The 19,276-nt window shown below is 44.4% G+C and overlaps 1 protein-coding gene across 3 annotated transcripts in view; it reads right to left on the minus strand.

The window, feature by feature from the left end:
- The window catches only part of CLIP2 (CAP-Gly domain containing linker protein 2), a 96,237-nt gene extending 80,372 nt beyond the window's left edge, over window positions 1–15,865 (minus strand). For 2 of the 3 annotated variants that reach the window (XM_064728951.1, XM_064728949.1), the window contains exon 1: window positions 1,947–2,350. The gene's annotated coding sequence lies outside the window, so the exon portion shown is untranslated. Of the gene's footprint in view, window positions 1–1,946; window positions 2,351–15,609 lie in introns of those variants that run through there. The other variant, XM_064728950.1, reaches the window with a different exon arrangement.
- Between the last annotated feature and the right edge of the window lie 3,411 nt (window positions 15,866–19,276).

Raw genomic sequence — 19,276 nt, forward strand, 5'->3', positions numbered from 1 at the left:
TCTCTCCATAAATATCTGTAGATATCTCTATAGATAAGTGCACACAGTGTCTAACACAGGCTGGCAACAAGTCACATCCAGGTCTAGCTACCCAAACCTGGCCTTTCCCAGAGCTTTAAAAGTATCTAATCTTGCCATGCATTGCACTCTCTGCAAAGTGGTACCAACACCAGGTACCAGGGGTATGGAACTCACTTTTTATATTGTCTCCTGTCCTCACCAGAATTATAAAACACCCTCTCAAAAAAAGAAAAAAAAATTCATTTCCCCAAGTTTCATGGACAGAGGCAGCATTTTGATCAATAAACCAAACAGCCTCAATCAGGAGGTGGAACACACACCTTGACCCATTTTAACCACCCAATAACACAACAAAGAATCAACCTGGATGTCCTTACAGAGCCACATCCCTTGGTACCAGAAGCCCCCTCTGGGTTCTCCATCACTTCTTCTGCCAAACCAAAAAGCACAAGTGGGGATAAAGAGGAAACACACCAAGAACTGCTCCTTGCTTGTAGATTATGGCAGCCTGCAAGGCTAGAGGAGCCCATACCAACCTTGGCCTCAGCAGATATCCCATCTATACTGATTCTAAGAGCATCTCCTGCAAAAAACCACAGGTTTTTTGAGGTTTCCCTTAAGTGAAGGCAGCCCCACATCTCTGCTCCTGAGATGACAGACAGGCTCCAGCACAGCTTCTCCCTGCTGTGCTGCAGGGGCTGGTGCTAATGTTGTCACTTGTGCCGTGTCTCAGAGCTGAGCCTTTGAAGTCCTGCACTCCCAGAGATTTCTGGTAGGCAGTGACAACTTTCGTGAGAACACAGCTGTTTGATGCTGACTCCCTCCTTCCTAATCCCTGGCAAGCTCTAACAGCAGGCAGGTAATTTCTTAAAATGCTGTATCTCAGACCTAAATGTAAAATCAGGAGCTGCAGTACATTCAAAAGCATCACCACACCAGCAATGACAGACCTGTGCTGATTAATGGGGCTCTTGGAGCACTGATGGGGACAGGAATGCTCTTACCAGGCAGCTGGGCAGAGGCTGAGGCCAACAAGCCTAGCCAGATATATCTCTGTCCACATGCAGACCAGTTCCTGAGTTGCAAGTCACCCTCAAGGAAACACTTCTGGCCAGCAGGAATGGATGGACCGGTAAAAGCTGACACCCATTCCAGCAGGATGAGTTTCTGAGACAAGGTTTGTAGGCCTGTGAGACTGATGCTCAGCAGAGCAGCAAATAACACTCGGTGCTGACACAGTGCTTTGTCTCCCAGCGCTTCCAAAACACCGCTGCAGCCTCTGTGGGTACTGTGGAGATACCAACTCCTGCCTCGCCTCTGCTGCATCCCTGGATGCTGCCCCAAACACCCTTTGCTGTTTGTGCAAGGGGCAGAGCCCTCCTTCACCTGCCTGGCTGCTCATGCCAATGTCAGCAGCTCAACCCGGGCCTTCCTCAGAGGCACATCTCACACCAGACAAAAACCCACATCAGATCCTGCAGGATGTGCTTAATGTCATATCTGGATCGTTAAACAAGAAAAACCGAGCGAGGACACTGAGCCCAGCAAGCAGCCAAGCCTCCTAAAGACAAAAGACAAATTTCCTCCCGTTCCAAACCCAAAACTCGCTCGTCCACCCTGACACCCCCTCCCACGTCGGTCTCCATGGCACCAGGCCGCTCCAAGGCGCCGTTCCCGTGCCCCAGGAGCGGGGAGCGCGCCCCGCACCCGCCCGGGGCTCTGAGGGTGCGCGCCCCCGGCGGGCCCGCACCCCTCCCGCAGCACCGAGGGAGCCAGCCGGGCTGCCGGGGATGCTCGGTGCCTTCGCCAGCCCAAGGACAATGCCGCCCATCGGTACCGAGCGGCGCATCCCCGCTGCCCGGGCTCCTCCCGCACCCTCTCCATCCATCCCTTTGTTGTGCCGCCCCTCCGGCTGTCCCCCTTACCCTGTGCCGCCCTGCTGCGGGGCAGGGGGCTCGGAGCCGCCGCAGGATGCGAGCCCGGCCGGCAGCCGCCCTGCCACTCCCTGCGCGGCCGAGCCCGGAGCCGGGAGCCGGGAGGAGGAGGAGGAGGAGGAGGGAGCTGGGCGGCGGCTCGGGCAGCGGGGGCGGAGGAGGATGCGGGGCCGGCACCGCCGCTGCTGCTGCCGGGCCCACACGAACAAAGGGGCCGGTCCGGGGCCGCCCCGCGCCGAAATCCTCCTGGTTGCCGGGCCCTGGCGCCTCCCGGAATGGGGTGGGAGGGTGGAAAGGCAGCGCCGAGGCTCCTCCTGGCTGCCCGCAGCTCCGAGCGCTCCTGCTCTAAAATCTGAAATAATCGTAAAATCGCATTTTGCTCGCTGGAGCCGCCGCCTCCCTCCCCGCGGCACTAGGATGGGGCTCTAGGAAGGAGGAGCTCTCCAGGCGCACCTGAATTTAGGTGATAGCGATTTTGATTGATAAAAGAAGGGAAGGACAGGAGGTGCTTTCCATAAAAAAAAAGGAGAGACCTCCCCCAATTAGCCGGGATTTAACGGGAAAGCAGCAAAGAGAACACACCTGCAGCTTGGAAACTCGTTGATTGAAAGCAAGGATGGCCGGGCTGAGGTGGTGACCATCACTTGGCCTTGACCACCTCCTGCTGCTCCCTCCCACAGCCGTGCCTGGGCTGACATTGCACGGGGATACAACGGAGCAGGGCCGTACAATCATTTAGGATGGAAAACCTCTAAAACCTCATGGAGTCCAACCACTCCCTCAGCACTGACAAGGCCACCACTGCTCCGTGTCCCCAGGTGCTAATTCTGCACACCTGTTAAATCCCTCCAGGGATTGTGGCTCCACCACTGCCCTGGGCAGCTGTGCCAGGGCTGGGCAACCCTTTTGATCAGGAAATTTTCCACAGTGTCCAATCCAAACCTCCCCTGGTGCTACTAGAGGCTGTTTTCTCTTGGCCCCACCTGGCTGCTCCTTCCTATCAGAGAGTTGTGGGGAGTGAGAAGGTTCCCCCCTGAGCCTCCTTTTCTCCAGGAAAAGGAGCACCCCCAGCTCCCTCAGCCACTCCTCATCAGAATTGTGTGCCAGACCCTTTGCAGCTCTGCTGCCTTTCTCTGTACATGTTCCAGCACCTGTCTGGTGCCTGTGCCCTCAAACTGCATCCCTAATTTAGACAGGAGTGAAAGTGCTTGGCACAAAGGTCATAACTCTGCTCCGTGTACTTTATTACCTCTGCAGACACCCACATCACCCAAGGGGCAGCCCAGGATATTTTGCACGTCAGATGCTGTGGTGGGAGGCCCCAGGGTATGCAGAAAGTGAGGAGGCTCCCACCCAGCAGCAATCCCCAGATCTGTGGCTGTGACGCTGCTCTGATTTGCCTATGGGAGCCCAAAAAAGCAGAGATAGAAATGAAGGAGGTGGAGGCAGCAAAGCAGAGAAGAATAGGGCTGAGGTCAACTGAGCATTACCCAGAATATGAGATTTGACAGTCCTGGCTTTAGCAAGATGATCCAGTCCCAGGAGGCAGCTGTAGGCATCCTCATTTCTCATCTTGCAGGGAGGAAGCCAAAGTCAGAAGTGAAATGGTTGGTCCAAGCCAAAAATAGAACCTGAAGCACCTGACTTCAACGCCTCTGCTTCAACTGCTACTTACTGTATTTCCCTGACATTTTCCTACATCCAGGCTCAAGTCATTGCTTTGCAGTCTGTATACAAGATTTTTTGTCTCCTCTCCAATCTGTAGTTGCCTAGGGAGACAGTATGGCACCAGGAGAAGAGTGAGATGAGAAGGTGCCTATTGAATCAGGCTTGGGCTCCAACAGACCTTCTCACTTCTCCATCCAGCTCCACCCCTGCTATGCCAGCTCAGTCAGTCCCCATCCTCAGGACCAAGTCTCTTTCCTTATCCAAAAGGTGGCAGAACAATGATGGTGACCTCCCTCTGTGAGACTAACAAGAAGCATTACATGCAGACATGCATTTGGTAAGGAGGAGTATAAATTTAAAGAAGTTCTGAAAAAAAAAATCCTCTTTAATATTTTCAGGTGCTTCAGGGTAGGATTTCAAATCAGGAATTGCTTAGAAGTTAAACCTCATTTTTGATCAATTGGACAATTTTATGCTCAATTTTATATGCACTCATTTGTTATCAGTACAAATAGCTTCCACATAAATGTTTAAATGACAGCCCTGTTCTACATGACAAAGAAGGTCAGCAGGTCTGGGGTTATGTTTTGCCTGCAAAAAGTATGTGGTAGCCACAGCAGCTCTGGAAGGAGAATCAAGCCCACTGGCTTCAATGGAATGAAGGTAGAAAGAAGTTCACAGCTCTTGCAGTCATTTCCTTGAATCATTTTGACAAATCTGCCTCTCTGCTAAACTTTCTCTGGGCAATTTCCAGGGAGAGCAGGAGGAATCATCCAGGGACAGAGCTCTGGCAGTGATGTGGCTGAAGTGCCTGTAGATTTGAATTTGTGTCTTCTATCAAGTGCTCCCACAAAGCTGTCCCTCAGCTTTTGTTGTTCCTGCTTGTCACAAAGCTTCAGGATGACTATAAATGTTGAAATGCCATCATCCCACAGACACTACTATTTCCCAATAACCATTTCTTTATTCACAGGAGCTTATGGGCAGGCAAAGAGCCCCTAACTGATGTCCCAGACATGGGAGAGCACAGGAGACACGTAATTGTTAATTTTACACAGGTGAGCAGAATAATGACTTTAATTAAACCATTATATGTAGAGAACTGGTATGTAATCTCTGACATCTCTGGGCTATCACATGTGCCTGATAATACTCTCTACTACTCTCTTGTTTTCTCTGATATGATATATATCTTGTTTTGAAAGGTGGCTTCTCACAGATAGGCAAAACTGTCTCCACTTGACTGATCCATTACTGGGATTTGACAAGTATTTGCATTAGCTGTTGGGATCTCTAAAAAACTTTACTGCTGTTTTCTTTTAAATTACTCTGACAAACAGAAGCATCACACAGACAATGTAGCATAAAAACCAAGGGAATACTCATGCCTGCATCTAGGGAAACAAAAAGAGCAAACATTTTGTGTTTTGCTGCTATCTATAGTGTTTAAATAAAGACAGCCAAAATGTTGAAGTGCCTTTCCATTTCATTCACCCTCCTCAGAGATAAAACACCTCTCTGCAAAGAGCTGATGAGACACTCAGCTTGTCACATAGCAGTAAGTTACTCACAATAATGCCCCAATCCTTCACTTGTTCCCCAAATACAGCAACTTTTAAAGATGCCAGTTCACATAAAGGCCGCATGAGGGGGTGGCATCGAGACCCCAGGTGCCAACAAGGGCTTGAATTGAATCCCTTCATTCTTTTCCCTATCATAGGCCTACAAATCCCTGCCTCTGACTGTGGGAATTGAGTGGGAATTGAGAAACTACATTTGAAAATATTGCACAACTTCATTACTGTCAACTTTCAGTTCTGTGATTTCCAGCACCTCAAAGGTGCAGCTGCAATGACAGCCTCAGCTCCTACTGTTCAGTCAGGCTGACACTATAAAGAGCCTTCTGCATCTGGGGGCAGAACACAAAATTCCAGCACTGGTGGGAGGAACAAGATTAAAGCAGTGATCTGAAAAAAAAAGCTGATTTTTTCCTTTGATTACAGAGCTGCTGAAAGACCTTCTTATCTTGAGGATCAGTGGCTGCTTTAGGCCTTACTCATTCTAGGCCAAGACTAAAGTTCAGAAACTTCTTATAAACAGTCTTTAAATGAAAATTAAGATCTTGCATGGTTGCAATGACTCAGCCAAGTGGCAGCATGTTTTCAAGCCACCACAAGGCCTCTAATATCCAGCAGATTCTGTTGTGTCTAGATAGGTGAGAGAAACCTCTCATCTTCAGACGTTTATATCCCAGCCAACTCTCTAGGCTTTCTATATAATGAGTGCAGAGGAACAGACTCTGGGGTAGAATTGCCCTTATTGTACTGCAGGCACCTAAAATGGATGAACTGCTCTCTAATGATGCTCTCCTCCATCCATGAATTAAAGAGATATTTGAGAACTAGCCAAATGAGATGTTTAAAGTTAAGTGATGAGAATCCCACTCATCTCCCTTCCAGGAACACTCAGCACAGCTGATGGAGCTTATTTGGGTACACACAGCTCAGAGGTGTGTGCTGGGTGCACTCTTGTCTGAAGGCCTCACTTTGTTCTGTTTCACTGCAAGAAATGAGACTTTTGGCCAGGATTTAATATGGGCAAGGTCTGGCTCCAGGACCCTTTAGGGGAACACACGTGGCTTGTGCATTATGCTGGAAACAGCTTTGGGAAAGGCTTTCTACAGTTGACTTCTGTGAGTTCCTGTCTATTTCTTAACATAAAAGGAAGTGTGGGTAGAAATATGTTGAAGGATCATGGCAGTTCTCATTAATTATGAAGATCAAGAGGAGCTCCTACTGCTTTTTTAGTGTGTTTCCTATACCGAAATTAGTGCATTAGCTGTTACTTAAATTTACTCCAACCATCAGTATAATTTAATCATTAACAGAGCCTCATTCCTGTTGTTCCACATTTTGAAAGTAAACTACCTTGCTGCAGTAGCAGTGATTCCAAGGAATGTGGGACAGCACTCCACAGAAAAATAAAACAATAAGATGGATCATGCTGTACGATTGAAGAAATATTGCCATTTTCATGTTTCCTGCCCATGAACCCAAAGGCAAGGGGTTGTTCAGAGAAATTCAGCATCCATTAAATGAAGACCTTCTGAAATTCTGTGTTTGTCCAAATACCCTATGCAAGTTCACACTGGCAGTGGAGAATTTGCTCTTTTATTAAGTCAGTAGATTATTGTCAGTCTTTCATCTGAGGATGAAGCTCCTCTTTACAGATGAAGTAAATGAGTCATAGAGAGGAGAAATAATATCTGTGAATATAGCTGTTCATTCAGCTGAGACAGAAATGTGTTGGTTGACATCTGCATTTCAGAGTCAAGTATCTACAACTAAGCATGACTGAAAAAAAGCAATACAGGAGGATCAGAGCATGGAGAGACTGAAGGGAGATTTGGCAGTAATGAGCATAACATCTTATTCATGGGTGGCAGGGAACAACACAGCAAAAAACCAGAGGTTTAGTAGTGAACAAACCATTCCAGCACAGTACCACATATTTATTTTCCCTGTTATGTTTATTTTCCCTATCCCCACATTGCAAAAAAAACCCCCATATTGCTATATTTTTGTCACTGGTAGATCTAGAAGTACATAAGCAGATCAATCTGGGCAGCAGATGAAAAGAAAGTAGAACTTTGTTGTAACCACTCCATCATTGCCCTAAAGGCCCTAAAGCTTGTTGCTTGTCTAAACCAAGACTAAAGAGCACACTGTCCTTTACTTAGTTCATTTTCAAAGATCAGGGCAACTGCCAATTGCACTTACCCAGGCGGGCACAGAGATAAAGGAGACTTGTAAGCCTCCTGACCTCAAAGGTGAGCAAAACCCACCTTATTTTGTAGACTTGGAATCCAATTTGAGAGGGATAAGTTTATTGTCCAAAGGCCCCTCTAACACACAGAATCCAGGTAACCAGATCCTGGCAGTATCATGTTCTTCATCCAGTTCTTGCACTTCTCTTTATACACATTCAATCCAGCTGTAGGGCTCCCAGTGTAGTGTCCTATAGTCTATTGTTTAGGAGAAGCATAGCCTGTTTTATAAACCTCTGATAATTCCCTGTATAGTTCCATATGTCCTCCAAAATCCAGGGAGACAAAGATCCACCATAATGGGGCAACTCTGCATTTTTCCACTTGTCAAAGCATCATGAGCATGCCTACAAACTGTCCAAGCTCAGTCTCTGTGCATTGCAAATCAAAATTCCTTCTAGATCAATATTTTTTATTGGATGTCAAAAAATTATTCCCCTCTATATAGCTCTTGTTGTCACCAGGGGTGTCAAGATTTATTGTGTTCTCTGACCTCATTAAATAAGTTCTGTAACAAACTGGAGCCACCCTGTACTTTGTGAGAAAAAAGAAAAAAGCTGTTTGTTTCCATGTTGTTTGGGCCTGGCCACAAAGATTGTTTTAGACCCAAAAGAAGCACCAGATGTTTTGTAGCAGAGTTACAGAATGTGCTGTGAGAGGCAGGAGAATCCTGTTTCCTTTTCATGAACTGGAGCATGTTAGAGGATCAAAGCTGAGGGACAGGAGCCAGGATGAAAAATTCCTATCTCTGTCCAAGACTTCAAAAAATATTTCAGTACCTACAACCAAAGGGGAAAGGGAGGGAAATGAGGCTTCAATTTTGACACTTAAGCCAGGATTTTAAAATGTCATCAGCAGGCAGTGCCTGGACATGGCTTGGATTGCTGCTGTGGCTGTGGGCACTGAAACATCCAGTTCAGTTTCTCAGCCTTTAATTCTCCAGAAAAGCAAAACCATCCTTAAAAAGTCTCTGACTCTGTAATTTAACATAGGGAATGCTTTCCCAGGAGATCCCAAGGCACACAAGGAACAATCTTTGTAACAACTTGCAGATGAGAAAAATTGGAGCATGAAGGCCCACAGTCCCATGCAGGATCACCTCCAGTCCACTGATTCCCAGTCACTAAAGCAGCCAGCTGGTCCCAAACAGGTTTGTGTGGTGGGTGTTATGTAAATCTCACAATAATGAGCTCTGCCAGAGCTGTTTGTGAGGTATGGAATAGCAGCAATTTTCCTGTATAAGGTAGGAAGCTGTTAACAACTAACTTCCCCCTGCTTCCTGCCAAAAAATAGATATTTTTAATTAAGGAGAGGTTTCAACCAAAGACCATGCTGAATAGTTTAAATACCACAGTACTGGGCAGAGCATAAAAAAAAAAATTATATATATATAAATAAATATACTGCCCACAGTAATGGGCAGAGCATAAATACCCAAACCCTCAGCACATCATGTCTCAGGACTGATGGAATAGGCTCTTATCCTGTCACCAGGAGAGCACTGCAGAACCATCCACTGATCCCTGCTCTCAGTTCTCATCAAGATGGTAAAAGGTTTAAAGAAAATGTTTTTAAAAAAGAGGTTATTTTCTGTCGAAGGAAGGGGACCAGGACACCAGTTGGTTCATCACAGGCCCTTCAGGTCCGGTCCGGTCCCGGTCCCTCAGGTCCTTCTGGTGCAGTTTATTGAAGAAAGTATCAAACACTTATACAGCAAATAATAAGCTTATGAATATTCTGTAAGCCAAGCAATCTATTGGTTAAACTACAGCATTAACTCATCCTCATTCCTTAGGGGGGTTACATGTCTCTTTTCTCATGTCTCTTTCACTGTTTGTTATTATACCACAGCTAGGCCCAAGGACACTGCTATCAGCACAGGTGCAGGACTTGGAATTAGCCATGGTTTTGTACTTTTCCATTTTCTAGCAGCTAAATTCCCAACAATTTTCTAATGCAGAAATATTATAAAAAGGTTTATAAAAGGAGGCTATTTCTTTATGCAGGACATATAATATGTCCCGTGACAGGAGAGTAGCAAGATGCCCCAAATGACCTCACTCACCAACTGGATATTGCTGCAGGGATTGCCAGGAGTTAAGGGCAGCCTTGACTCCCAAAAATCCCAGCCTTACTAAAACAGATGTAGGAAGGCTGAGAAAGCTTGATCTTTTGCCAGGTGTTCATTTTCATTTTAGAATGTTTATAACAGAAAATCCTTTATAACATGGATTTTGGCTGTCAAATGCTGTGATATAACCCAGATCCAGGAACTTGAACACACGTCTTCAGTTTCCTGTCAATTTAATTGTATTAATTGCACTACATGAACTACATATGTTCCAGTAAGAAAGAATCACTGTCAAAATGCAGCCAGTGTGGTGTTCTGTAGAGCATTGTACAGCAACACATGAGAATTGGATCCTAATCCATTTTTTGATTTTACTGCTGCTGTAAAATGGAAACTCCCTCCATGTCAACAGTTGCTTTCCCAACAGCAAAATAGAAACAATGACACTAACCTGATCTGTAAAGTGTTTTAACTCATCAGAATGAATATGGAAGGCAGACATTCAAACAGCTAATGCTGCCTTCTCTGTTCCAGCCCTAAGTACTGACAGATGAGCTCAATATTATATACAACAAATGTGAAGTTAATAAGTGAAAAAACCTCAAATATAAAGCTAACAAGTGGGAAAATACAATTAAGGTAAATTATCCTGTGGAATTCAATCCCAGAATATATTAGAGGTAATTAGCATAGTTATTTTGCAGCAGTAACAATGTTAATTCTAATTAAAATTTAAAAGTATGAGACAACTCAATTCTTGAAAAAAAGTAAACTTCTCTGAACAGATTTTATGATTGTTGTATATCACACTTGAGGTTTGTTTCTCTTTTCTTTGAGCCTGTGGTAACAGTGAGCTTCTCAAAGGGGGTGTTTGCCTGGACAGGCTTCTGGCCTGTTCCAGTCAGTAATTCACCTGTACCTTCCATTTCACATCCTCTGCAATACTTCTAAGAATGCTTGTGGTAACAGAACAGAAATAGCAGGTTACTATCTGAGATGTTTATTGAAGAAAGCAAATAAGAAATTAAAAGAACCTTTTTTTTTTGTATGCAAAACACAAATATAAATTAAGCCATATAATGCCCATTTAGCATGCTAAGAAAAGAGATGAACATACTTCCAAACTGGGCTTAAAATGTCATGGAAACAGCTGTCCTCCCAACAGACTGAAATTCATTTATTTGTTGTATCCAGGCAAGTTTGGCAGAGAAACCCCCTGCATTCACACCTATGTATCACACCAAAAGCTGTGATTTTTAAGCAGACTACAAATACCAACCCAAAATCCAAACAAATGATTGTACCTTGTTGGGGGTTTTTTGTTTAAAAGTGGGGTAGATTTAAGAGATTATTAATGCTTTATGACATCAAGGTCATAAAACAAAGCCATATTGCACTTCCAGAGAGAATTGCCTTGCAAATGACACACTGCTGTGACTTTCAGGTCCCAATAGTCAAGGAATTAAGTCTAACAATTTCCCCACTTACAAAATCTGCTCATGCAGATCCTTCTTCAAAGGGCAGATGTGACTGAAGCCCTGAAGTTGTTTCCACAGAACATAAAGAGGATATGAGAGATAACCCCTGTAAACAGCACCTCAAACTTGCAGAGCAGTTTCACTCTCCCTATCCCCACATTGCAAAAACCCAATATTGCTATATTTAAAGGCCAATTTCTGTCCCTGGCAGATCTAGAAGTACATAAGCAGGTCAATCTGGGCAGCAGATGAAAAGAAAGTAGAACCTTGTTGGATTCACTCCATCACTGCTGCCTTGGGACTGTGCTCTTTTGAGATGTGTCAGGTGTATGAAAAATCTTGTGAGCCTATATCCCAGAGCAGACAGAAGAGTGAAATACTTCTGTACCAGTGTGGGCTTGCAGGAGGCAGGCATCATTCCCACACAAAACAAGACCTGTCCCACAACAGTTGTGCCATTTGTTTTCACAGGAAATGTGCCTGGGGACTGCCAAAGACAAGGCCTCAGCAAGGACATGCTGCCACCCAGCTCTGCTGGAATCTCTGATCTTTGCACTCACTTCCCAGCTCCACAACCCACATTCCTGCCACCCAGCTCTGCTGGAATCCCTGATCTCTGCAGCAGCAGTTTGCAAAATCACTTCCCAGCTCCACAAGCCACATCCCACAGCTGGCCTGTATGAGCTTGTCTCAGTGAGAGATGATTTTGTCACCATTGCCATGAAACTTCTTCCAAGCACCCAGTGCTAGGAAGCACATTGTGCTCACAGCCTGCTGAGTTCAACAAGGAATACCAGGCCCAATTTAGCAAAAGTCATAAATCCAGGTTTAACTCCACCTACAGGAAGTATCTCCAGGAAATCAATTAGATTAATCAGCTGCACAGCAAGTGTGCACTCTGTGCTGTGGCTTGCAGGTGCAGTTCCCTAATCAGGATCAGGCCTTTCCCTGTGCTATATTTTTGAGGTGCAGTGGGATGTCATTAAAAGACAGCAAAAGCTTTTATTTTCTAAACTCTTCATTTCTTCAATAAAGATCCACTTTGCTGTAGCATAGGATTTTTAAATTATCCTTTTCCCTTCTACTCTGTTTTCCAGCTACATAAAGAGGTCAAATACCTTGCTTACACTGACTGATGTGTTGGGGAAATAAAGTCTATTTCTGGCAGCTACCTTTTCAATCATTCATTTCCATAAAATTCCAGTTCTAATAAATTGATTTATAATCTACAATCTAGACCAGGTGAGGTGAATCTTGTTCCTCCTTTCACTTGATGTGCATGTGTGCACACAACATGCTGTAGCACTGTACCCTGAGGTTATTTTCTGTAAGTAATATTTCCATTCTGAGATGAGGTTTACTAAGCACAGTTGTGATTATTACACTGATACAAGGGAAGTTCATGAGGGGGATTTTGCTGTATTCTGCTTGTATTAGGTCAAACCATCCACTCACAGTTAAGCCCAGTGAAGCTTCTGGCAGATAATCTGTACAATCAATCCCATTTTTAAAGCTGCTGTAGATGCATTTTACAACAAAGATTGTGTTTGCAGCTCTGCATTTCTCTATTCCACTCCAGCAAGTCTCCTACAGTGAAAGAGCTCAGTGCAGGTGGCATCAGTGTTTGTATCACCCATCAACAGATGAACCCTGCAAGGCAGAGAAAGCAACAGCACAAGCCCAGCTCACGTTCACCCTAATGACAATATGGAACATTTTGTGACCTTTCAGCACCTTTATCACCTTATGCCATGGCATTTCAGGAGGTTTTAAAACAGGAATTCACTGATCAGACAAAAAGGGATGTCTCTGAAGAACAGTGTAGTCACAGAGGACTTAGAGCACAGAGTTTATACAGCCCTACTGCTTGGGAAGCACCTTGCCTAAGAATCCTCCTCTAGTGCAGCAATAAACCATATTTTACATTAATAATAACTTAAATACTGAGTAAATGTTTTGAATAACTTTGTTTAATTTAAGAAGTGCATAAAATAACCAAATAATCACCAAATATCCATTGTACAAGTGGAAGAATCTGAATTTCATGTCTAGAGATTAAAATTAATATTCTTCAAAATCTAAGACCTTTTTCTGAGCTATTGGTCAACTTGTATTTAACCAAACCTATACAGTGTCCTACACAAATACCCTGCATGTACAAATATGTAAATAAATACATGCATATGGACATGCTTATTAATATGCATAAACCCTGCACAAATGTAATTGTTGAAGTCATTAAAAGAGGAAGTCAAATGTGCTCAGTATAGGGAATGAAGGCCAAACTTCTCTCTTCTTGGGCAAGGCATTTCAAACTTTCCTGGTTTAGTTTTGCCACATGTATATTGGCAGCATCTTTTTTTACAGTAAATGTGCCAGCTGGATGAAAGATTTTTAGCCATTCAGGTAAAGTTTCTATCAAAATGTCACTGACAAGCATACATGCAGAACTGGAAAGCTAAATCTCAGAAGAGACTTGGAAACAATTATAAAAATATATCTACCAAACTGACCTGTTCTTAGCTGATATGAGTACTGAATTCAGGGACTGTCTTAGGAGAATTATTAAGGAGGATCCAGAAATGGTGTGGGAATCAGTCTCAGATCTCAGCTCTGGTACCAGTATAACAGTCAAAAGAAATATCTACATGAAAAGCTCTGCTTGGCAGCCTGGAAATCTCCAGGACAAATGATGTTTAGGGGATAATAGTTCCTAAAGCCCAGAAAAAAAAAAAAACCATAGTAAATACTTTTGGTATTTACTCATAAGAAAGTAGTATTTGACATCCCTTCACTTCATCCATTAAGTCTTCAAAGTAGGAGCTCAAGCACAGTAACCAACAGGGTAAACATTATTATTTAATATTATTGTTTGTATATCCTGTCTATTAAATCTGAACAAAGTGCCAAGACAAGAGGAGCTGCCAGAAAAATTAAGCTAATGCAAAAGAATCTTGATAAACTCTTGAAACTCATAGAAAAATCAAAGTGTGATTCAGCTATGACAAGAGATTGTACAACTCTACATTCATCTGGACAAATAATAAAAAAAAGGTGGGGAAGAGACTGAAAGCCAAGCATTAGCCATCCAAAATTTCAGTTCAAACTGCAGTGTTTTAATTCCTTAGTTACAAACTGCTTGAAACAAGGTATTACAAAGTCAGCTGTTCCTCAGTGCTGGCTCCAGACAGCACAGCTCACACTGCAAACAGCCACTGGACAAAACTCTCGAGCCCTTTCCTCTCTCCTCTGTTCTCCTTGTCAGTGAGGCCAGAGGCATCAGCAACCACAGCAATAAAAACCACTGGCAGTGGTTTCCTCCCTTCGTGGCTCCAGGAGAACAGCTCATATTTTATTCATGAAAAACGAGGCCTCTGGAGGTCTAAGCAAAAAAAAACAGGAAGCAAATATTTCTTGGGGACAGTTGGTCACAGGCTGGCGAGTGTCCAGGACACCAGGGAGGAGGGGCAGGGGTGCAGGGTGGAAGGATGAAAGCTGCTTTCCCTGCAGCCTTCCTGCCAGGGTAGGGAGGAGATCACAAAGGGCAAACTGCACCCAGAACGTCTGGAAATCTCCAGGACAAATGATATTTAGGGGATAGAAAGGAGGATCCCAAAGGGCAAACTGCACCCAGAATGTCAGTGTGCTGACCCAGAGGGGAACACACTCAGCTGCTGTCCTGCAGTGGGGATCCTGCAGGGAGTCACTGCCTCAGAGGGGCCATCCAAGATGTGCAGTCAGCACAGATGCATTAAATGATGGGATCCCCTCAAGGTTTAGTTAGGAGAGCTTAATATTTACCCCAGCCACTTGCACAAGTTTTTACTTTGAGTTCTCTGGGTAATTCCTCTCCCCACTTTGCCATGCTTCACTCCTGTCCCAAAATGACATCACTCTAAAGACTGTTTTGCAAGTGCCTTTTAGAACAGGACCACTCCTGAGCCCAGAATAAGCACCTTAATGGGAAAAGAGATCTCCTCCCAGACAGACAGACAGCCCTCTTCCATTTCCTTGTTACCAGTAAACAATCCTCTGCAATCCTTTGCTTTCCTGAGATGATGTGAAGGTGCAGATGTCCTTTGTCAGCTCCAGTTGTGTGCACAGGAACAGCCATCAGTCCCTCACAGCTCAAACCCAACACCCAGCACTGCCTGTGCCTCCCCTCAGGAGCCTTTCCTGGTTGTGAACTTTAATTATTTTGCACAGGACACTAACAAAAACTTTCTGAGAAGCCTGAGCTTGAATTCTGGAATCTTAAGGGAAAGAAAGATGCTACTTGTTACTTTCTGACAGACTTTCTAAGAGATGACACATGCAGAAGAGTTATTTCTAGAAAACTACAGAAGAAATGTAAATGTTTTACATTAACATGCCTCCTCCATTGTTTTAATTACTGCCTAATGAATTTTAGCCCTCGGAATATATCCCTTGTATGGCTGAGAAAATGAGAAATAAGTCATAGCAGAGCAGTCAGAATGAAAGGAAGAGGAAAAACCAACACAAAAACCCACACACATGAGGAGAGGCAGAAAAATGCACGCAGAGATCTGAAGATAATAACTCCTTTTTTATTTTTGTTATTTTTCTCACATTTTCTATCATGACCCTTACCTTGACCTTTTGCTAAATTCGTCCTTTATGCTTTAGGAACTTGATGCCTTGGAATACAGCAACTCTTCCTTCTGACACTTCTAAATCCATGCTCTGCAGACTTGAATGAATCCAGAGTTCCACAGCCTGGACTGGAAGTTAAATCCTGGACTGTTGATATTGATACTGCATTTCCATCTGTGCCATGTACAGAGTGAGTGCAGATGAATGTTAAGATTTATTCTGTTGCATTCAGCCAGACAAGGTCTCTGATGAAGTTTTGCCCAGCATTTAGAGACTAGAGGAACTGAAGTAGGTTGCATAATGCCATGCAGAACCAATTAGGGGCAGTCAGGGGAGAATGTTCTCAGACTGCTAATGCAAGGAATGAGCACAGAAAGTACAAATGCTGGATGCACTCTGGCAGCACTGTGCTTTATCATGGCTACATGGTCTCTGACCAAAAGTCAAGCAATACTTGACTTGAATAATACTTGAATAATGTTACTTTGTAACATTAAAAAGTACAATTCACTTTCTATCAGATTTGTTGCAAATTTCTTTTGAAGTTTCTGGTAAACATAAATCAAGCCAGTCCACATTCCCATTTTTATGAGAAACAGAGACCAAGTGTTAAATCTGAAAACACAAAGTGAGTGGCACACTGGTAAAAGAATGGATGAACCACCCATATTGCCTACCTCCATTTCAAACTCTTGCATTGTACCAATCAGAGCCCCCAAATCATTCCTCTGGTTCTGCACCAGCTTGGGGCTGAGTCTTCAAGCAGAAAGCTCACAGATCCATCAGGTTCCTTCTTCTTCTTTAAGATCCTTCCCCTTGCACAAGGGAGCCCCAGCAAGCACTTGCTCTGCAGGATGCTCATTGCAACATTGACATTTGGCAGTGAGTCATGCACAGAGCCACTTTCTCAGCTTCCTCAGTGAAAAGGTGAAGGCTGTGTCCTCCCTGGAGGCAAACAGAACCCTGCTGCACTAATCTAATGGTGACATAAGATCCTGACACACAGGAGGAAAGGTGATGCTCCACACCAGCCCCAGCTGCAGGTGCTCCCAGTGAGGCTGCACCAGAAGAAAAGCACGGCAAGCACAAAAGATCATTCCCCTCTTCTGCACTTTCAGCTTCATTGACCGTGTTAGGAGCCAACAGCTGCATTTTGGCATCTAGGAACAATGTATGTGTAGAGAATTCACCTGGTTTGCAGACCAAAGAGGAATTCTAGGAGAAAGTCAATTCTCCTGGATGTCATGGGTGACCTGTGTGCCTTTAACCCAGGTTTCCATACTCCCTCTACTGACTAAAGCTGTAACCATGCAGCTGGAGTTGGGCTGGACACTCGGTGCTCTCTATTATGTGCTTACAGGAGAAAAAGAAAGGAACTCTCAGTCACATTTTCAGTCTTAAGCACCCAAAGGGCAGGAGAGTAGGACTGGCTGGTCACTGCTGCTGCATCCTTTTCTTGTAACCTTGTGTAAAGCTCTGGAGAAATGCCTCAACACATGCAGAAAAATCATAATAAAGCTTCTCTGGCTTAAAACAGCACTTAAAACCCATTCTTGTAAATATTTTCAGAAACCAATTGTACAGATGTGCAACTTTAGAGTCTCCCAGAAGCAATAAGCTGAACTTAATCTTTCCACTGCTCTGTCACCATGACCTGTGCCCTGCCTCAGTTCCAGCACTATGAATTTCCTAACTGCAGATGTTGGTGGCACGCTGCTTAAAATTTTGTGTGGCAGCATTAAAAAAGAGATTTAAAGTAATTAATGAAAATGTAAAAAACAATGAGATGCTGCAAGTAAAAGTGCTCAGGTGTCACTTTGTATTTAGTCAGAGTGTGCTGGTGAGCTGCTGTTGCTCTGCAGCTCTTGGAGATGCACAAGAGGAAGGATGAGGCAGTGGATGGGGGAAATAAAAAGGGAAATAAATGTGGGACCTCAGGCATTACACTTAGCAAGAGATTTTCAAGGGTACCCATAAAATTAGCTCAGCACAGCTGTACCCCCAGGGCCATTGTATGGATAAACACATGAAGAATGGACATGATGCTACAAGAACAAGTTAATACCTGTATATGCTGACAGCATTGTCCCAGTTTGCTCCAGAGCTCAAGCACAGGAATCAGGGCCCCTGTCAGTCTTGGGTGCAGACACGTCAGGCCCAGGAACTCCTAATGTGGTGATGCCCCAGTTCATGAAGCACCAGCCCAGCCTCCCTTCTAACAGCCCCACCATTACTTTCACTCCCACTACTTGTTCTAGCTCTGCTCTCTGCTTTCAGCCTCAGTGAGCACAAGATGAAAAGGTTGGTACTACGAGAATTCATTCCCCTGTCTCCAGCCCAGCTGTGTGAGAGAGGGCAGAGAGGGAACAGCCTGCAAGGGGACTGCAGAGTGCACAGGCCCTGGCAGTGAGGTGATCTGAGCTCTGTCACCCACCTGTGGCTGTCAAACTGCAGCAGCTGCAGCTGGAGCTGGAACTGCAGCAGTGGGGCCAGCGATGCACAGCCCAAGGAACTCTGCACTTCTCTCACTACTGCATCTCAAGGTCTCAGCCCCTGGCCTTGTACACCTGCAGTATAACATGCATGAGTGTTAGCCCTAACAGCAACAGTCAGCTGAACTTACAGATTTAACCCAAAAGCAAAATAGCCTTGAATGGTAAATGGTTCTCCCCTCCCTCCCCAAACCACTGCACGTAAGAAATTTTTATTACTGAATTTACAGATCCATGCTTTTTGTTAACAATTGCCTGAAGTTAGTTTCCTCTCATGCTTTATTTCTATTGCTTTCTGGGTTTTACACCTCACATCACCCTCACTCTTGCTTTTCACTGTCTTCAGCTACTGCCTCACTTTTAGCGTGTTCTAATTTCAATTTGTTGTTCAAACTCCAAACAAGCCCCCCTCACTTTCACCAACCATAGCATGCAAAGCAGCAATTCTTTAGCCACAACTTCTGCATTTACCCAACTCTCTGACAAAATATGTTGTGCTGGGCTTCAGTTTCCCCATGGGGACTGGAGCTGGTCTGAGAGGAGCTTCCATATGATCTGTAGTAGTCCTGTTCCAAACACCTCAAGAATTTGCAGCTGGGACTTCCTTGCTGCTGTGCCAAGATCATGATTTATTTCTCTGATGGGGATCTCCACTGCTAGTAATAGATGCTGTTTGAATAGACTGAAGAGGATCACTCCCACTGATGAATAAACCATCAGCAAAAAGCCTTTCTCTGTACTCTGTGCTGATTATGAGTACTTAGTAAGCTGTTCTGTACATCTTTTGGGGTGTGAGGGAGAAAGCTCTGAAAGGATCATCTTAAATTCAGGAGTATTCTCCTTTCAGGATAACACAGTACATCTGCATACACGTGTATTTAGGCATTGCTGATCACACATCAAAAGTTCTGCTATTTCAGCACTGAATTTGGAATTCATTTCACTCTGGATGTATCCTGTGATCTCAACTGCCAGACTACAATAAGAACTGTTTGGATTTTGGGATATGATGGGTTTTCAAGCTTTCAGCTCACATGTGCCTGTACACCTATCCCTAGCAATATTGTTGTGCCTTCAATAAATACTTGTTCTGTGTTTGATAAACCACTGTGAGAGCTCCTGCCCACGCCAGGGCTGCAGCTCTTTAGGAGACCATGCTCAAAACCACATTT

This window comes from Zonotrichia leucophrys, chromosome 19, assembly GCF_028769735.1.
Source record: "Zonotrichia leucophrys gambelii isolate GWCS_2022_RI chromosome 19, RI_Zleu_2.0, whole genome shotgun sequence".
Taxonomy (NCBI): Eukaryota; Metazoa; Chordata; class Aves; order Passeriformes; family Passerellidae; genus Zonotrichia; species Zonotrichia leucophrys.